A 6,000-nucleotide genomic window follows, 5' to 3' on the forward strand; every position below is an offset into this window, starting at 1 on the left:
CAGGTAGCCAAAGTTTTAGAGCTTCAGCTTCAGCATCAGCCCTTCCAGTGTATATTCAGGACTGATTTCCTTTAGGATGGACTGGTTGGATCTCTTTGCAGTCTCCAAAGGACTCTCAAGAGTCTTCTCCAATGTCGCAGTTCAAAAGCACCATTTCTTCAGTGCTTAGCTTTCTTTATAGTCCAACTCTCACTTCCATACATGACAACTGGAAAAACCATAGCTTTGACTAGACAGACCTTTGCTGGCAAAGTAATGTCTCTGCCTTTTAATATGCTGTCTGGGTTGGTCACAACTTTTCTTCCAAGGAGTAAATCTTTTAATTTCATGGCTTCAGTCATTATCTGCAATGATTTTATTTAGATGTTATTCTGGAACTCTCCTATTTTTTCAATGATCCAGCAAATGTTAGCAATTTGATCTCTGGTTCCTCTGTCTTTTCTAAATCCAGACTGAGCATCTGGAAGTTCACAGTTCACGTACTTACACAGGACTGGAGAAACAGACACTTGGAGGACACAAATAGAACGTTATATGCACCAGGACCCAGGAGAAAGGAGCAGTGACCCCACAAGAGACTGACCCAGACACTCAAGGGAGTGTCCAGGAGTCTCATAGGAGGTCTGGGTTGGCAGTGGCCTACTGCAGGGCTGGGGGCACTGAGTGTAGCAGTGCCCTCATGGGACCTTTTGAAGAAAGTCACCATTGTCTTCATTATCTCCACCACAGTTTAGGGCTTCCCCTGTGGCTCAGCTGATAAAGAATCTGCTTGCAATGTGGGAGGCCTGGGTTCGATCCCTGGGTTGGGAAGATCCCTGGAGAAGGGAAAGGCTACCCACTCCAGTATTCTGGCCTGGCCACCATGGTTTGGCATGGGATCTACAATGCATGGGCTTCAGTAGTTGCAGCAAGTGGACTCAGGAGCTGTAGCTTGCAGGCTCTAGAGCAAGGGCTCAGTGGTTGTGGCACAGGGGCTTAGTTGCTCTGTGGCATGTGGAAGCTTCCTGAACCAGGGATTGAGCCCATGTCCCTTGCATTGCCAGGCAGATTCTTATCCACTGTGACACCAAAGAAGTCCTGCCTAAAGTGTTTTAACCACAGATCCCTTCAGAACAATCTTGGTTACACAATTTTGCAGAATTCTGGAATATATTTGTCTTACTCTAAATGTATTATACTTCTCAGGACTCTGGTATACACAGGTACTTGAAACACCCTCCCCAATCATACTCAACTGGCAAATTTCCCACTTAATGTCAAAAGAAAGTGAAAGTGAAGTCGTTCAGTCGTGTCCAACTCTTTGCGACCCCATGGACTATAGCCTACCAGGCTCCTCCGTCCATGGGATTTTCCAAGCTAGTATTCTAGCCTGGAGTGGGTTGCCATTTCCTTCTCCAGGAGATCTTCCCAACCCAGGGATTGAACCCGGGTCTCCCACATTATAGGCAGACGCTTTACTGTCTGAGCCACCAGGGAAGCCTCACCCTCCCCAATCATACTCAACTGGCAAATTTCCCCTTAATGTCAAGATGCTGCCTAAAGTGCAATCCAGTATTTCTTTCTGACATTGTAATTTTCACTGGCTAAGAATAATCAGCAAGTAATCAGACTGTTATTAATGCTTCCAGTTTTCCTTTCACTCTCACTAGCAAAGTCAGATAATAAACGGTGAGGTATGTTTTCATTCCCTTCCAATTGTACAACTTCAGTTCATGCCCAGTTTATTTATCCCAAATGTCTGTGATAATAAGTACGTCTTCAAAGTTATTTTAAGTGATTGTAATTTATTGTAAAGGTGAATGTAATTTACTGAACACGTACTATGCTTTACATCTTATTCTTATCACATTAGCACACTAATTCATTTAATCTTCCAAACAGCTCTGTGAGGTAAGATTAACATTCGCTTTGTTTTACAGTTGAGAAATTTGAAGCACAGGGAGAATTAGTTACCCAGCCAAGGTAACACGTCTAGCAAAATAGGTGGTATCTCAGAATTGAACCCAGACAGTGGATTATTCTAGCTTGATTTTCTCATTCAGCTGTATCAAAAGTGAGTACAGATGAAATCAATATAAGGAAAGAGGAAATTGATCCCAGATAACCTCAAGAGACTTAAACTGGGTGCAGTTTGGTGACCTAATATACATGTAAATCCTTCTCAGAGACACACCAAGATTTGTGTGAAGCCTTATCATCCAGCTACATGGAGATATATTTGAGGATAGATTATACACAAATGAAAGTCCCATTGACATACAGTATTTTTGGTTGCATGCCGTAGTTCCAAAAGGCATGCACCTGATAGCTTCCATGACAACAATACATGTAAAATACACGTGCTCTGTAAAGGCCAAATTTTGCCAGATGCTCTGTGGGGATTTTAAGTGCTGCTTTAGTAGGGGTACTATGCAAACAGCTGAAAGGCAATGCTAAAGGCTCACCATGATGAAAAAGGCTTGCTAATCTATCCAACTAGGGATGCTAATAAGAACTGTTTTCCAAAAGAGTGTGGTTATAAAGCAACTTGGCGGGCTTCCCTGACGACTCAGTGGTGAGGAATCCACCTGCCAGTGCAAGAGACACAGGTTTGATCCCTGATCCAGGAGGATCCCACACGCCACAGAGCAACTAAGCCTTCACACTATAACTATGGAGCCTGTGCTCCAGAGTCTGGGAGCCGCAACAACTGAAGCCTTTGCACCGCAGAGCTGGTGCCCTGCAACGAGAGAAGTCAGAAGCCACCGCAATGGGAAGCCCTCGCACTGCACTGGTGGGCAGCCCCACTCGCTATAACAAGAGAAAAGCCTTGCACAGCAGTGAAGACCCAGCACTGTAATAAATACATTAATTAATTAATTAAATTAAACAGCTTGGGAGGTCAGGGAAGGTATAAGTAACTTGGTTAAACAAGTAATTACTCCCGTCAAGAAACCTGGGAGAGGACTTGTCCTTTCACCAAGGCCAACTGGATATTAGCAATTAGCTGTAGAATGTGAGTCTTTAAAAAAAAAAAAAAAAAAAAGAATGTGAGTCTTTATTGTCTAGTGTGCTTGAGGTCAAGATGAAGGGGTGTATTGTCTAAGGGAACATTAAAATACACCTAAATTCTGAGAGGGTATTATTGCACAGTTTGGCCTTTATTATTGTTCTATAATAGCCTGGTTAACCACAGATGAAAAAGAAACTAGTCAAAGATTGGATAGAGAGCCTCACCTTTACAAAAATTAGATTGACAGCATTATCTATTACTAGGAATCTGTGTCTGTAAAACACTGAAATATTTGGAATATGGTTATGATCACAAGCCATATGAAATAAAATTTTACTGAATAATGGCTCCTAGTCAAAATTCCAGTCACTGGGGAAATACGGCCCATAGGAGATGGTCATTTCTGTTAGGAAGAAATAGAGAGTGATGCTCTGGTTTTATTAGATGAATGATATATCAAATATTATTTTAATCTCTGTGCTGCTCCAAGGTATATTAAAGGGTTTGTAACTTCATGGGTAGAATTTAAAAAAAAAAGAGAAGGATTTATATGTCCTCAGATGAGAAAATTGAGGAGCCTGATTTGAAGTTCCCAAATAATATAACAATGGAAAGTGATTGACCAAAAAAATTAATGAATTTGGTCTTAAAAATTAACTCTCACAATTAAATGCTTCCACTAACACATGAAATGGTACTAATGATTTTGAATGATGAAATAAAAGAACAATTAAGAGATTGGGATAAGATCAAAAGATCCCTGTAGGGATATGGTCACAATTAGCATGCTTTATAGAGGGATTCTATTCCCTTCCTGGGTGACTTAAATCCTGGGTAGTTATATGAGGTGTCAGTGGGCTTGTTATATTTAAGACAGTGTCATATAGTGGGAAATACAAAGTAAATAGAAAGTCTTGTTGTTTCTATGTCTTTCTGCCACAAAATCTGTGCAAGTGTATTCAGAATTCAGACACGGAAGAAGTAATGCTAATTTTCTCTAAAGAGCATTTTAAAATAATTTGTGTTTGTATTATTAAAGTAATTAAACAAGGAGACCATTAGACTGAGGTGGTTTTAATGCTTTGGTAGCCTATAAAAGCGCACTGAAAAATAAGCTAGAGTTAGTTCCTGTAAATGCACTCATATCAAAGAAAACAAAATTTAAGAACAATCAATCACATGTAGCCAGCTAGGCTTTCTCAAATAAGGGAGTTGCTTAAGCTATAGCCAATCATATAATTTCTTTGTTTTACTTCTGTATAAGCTCTAGGGAAACCTTCTTCTAGCTCCTAAAACTTTTTCCCAGTTCAAATTGATGGTTTCTCAAATAATCTCTGGAAAATTTTAATGTGCCCCAATTTGAGAGTTGGACTATAAAGAAAGCTGAGCACAGACGAATTGCTGCTTTTGAACTGTGGTTTTGGAGAAGACTCTTGAGAGCCCCTTGGACTGCAAGGAGATCCAACCAGTTCATCCTGAAGGAAATCAGTCCTGAATATTCATTGGAAGGACTGAAGCTGAAGCTGAAACTCCAGTACTTTGGCCACATGATATGAAAAGCTGACTCATTTGAAAATATCCTGATGCTGGGAAAGATTGAGGCAGGAGGAGAAGGGGACAACAGAGGATGAGATGGTTGGATGGCATCACTGACTCAGTGGACATTGGTTTGGGTGGACTCTGGGAGCTGGTGATGGACAGGGAGGCCTGGTGTGCTGCAGTTCATGGGGTCACAAAGAGTCAGACACGACTGAGTGACTAAACTGAACTGAACTGAACTTATCTTTTGTTTGTCTCTATATTACCATAAATATAGCATGAAATGACACAAAGTTCAAATTATCTCAAATTATCTCTGTATAATACATACCTATTTTCAAACAGTTTATAATTTTTTTGGCAAATCTAAAAATCATTTTTATGGCAGTCATATATAGTAGATATTAATTCAAGTCAATTAATTTTTAAATTAATAACATGATTGAAACATCATATATATTTGGTCACTTAATTCTCATAACTATTTGAAATATAAGTAGTGTACCAATTCTACAAACAGAAAAATAAAAAGTGGATTTAGTTTTTCCAGTGTTCTGCAGGCAATAAATTGTGGAAGCAATACTCTTAAAATCAATATTTCTCTGGGGCTGACTTAATGCATTAGGCTACTTTTCTAAAATAAAAGAATAAATTTAGTGTTTTCTGAATACCTCTTTTTGTGAAAATCTGTGAAAATATAATGATATACAGTTATTGAGTGAAATTTTTAGGTGTTACAAATATGTTAAACAATCTGGTAAATGTATTTTAAAATTAAAACTAACCATCCTCTGACACCAATTCCATTCTTGGGAATCTGTCCAATAGAAAAGAGAATCCTGGCACCTAAGAATATGAAGGTATGCAGCACCTTTCACAACTGTCTTTAAATAAGCAGCTTTATAGTATAAAGTTGCTCAGTTGCTCCCGACTGTTTGCGGCCCCATGGACTGTAGCCCACCAGGCTCCTCTGTCCATGGAATTCTCCAGGCAAGAATACTGGTGTGAGTTACCATGTTGTCCTACTCCAGGGATCTTCCCAACCCAGGGATGGAACCCACTATTCTTGTATCTCCTACACTGGCATGTGGATTCTGTACCACTAGCACTACCTAGGAAGCCCCAATATAAAAGTAAAACAGAGTAAATATAGAAATATAGATTATAAAAGATAAAAATGATGAAAATATGACCATAGAGGAAATGTCTTTCTATCTGAAAGATCATGGACAATTTCATTTTAAAAAATCCATCTGAGATGGGCCTTGAATGGATCACAAGATTATAATGTTTGCTAAGAGGAAAAGGGACTTCTAAGAAGGGAGCATGCTTGAATTTGTGTGTGCGTGTATGTGTGTGTGTGTCTGCGTATGCATGTGGATATCAGATATTTATCCAAATTTTTACCAAGATATATTAAAAAGTAGAAAGATATGAATTAATCTTCTCTTTGTTTACAAAGATCATTT

This window comes from Capra hircus, chromosome 29, assembly GCF_001704415.2.
Source record: "Capra hircus breed San Clemente chromosome 29, ASM170441v1, whole genome shotgun sequence".
In the NCBI taxonomy this organism is placed as follows: Eukaryota; Metazoa; Chordata; class Mammalia; order Artiodactyla; family Bovidae; genus Capra; species Capra hircus.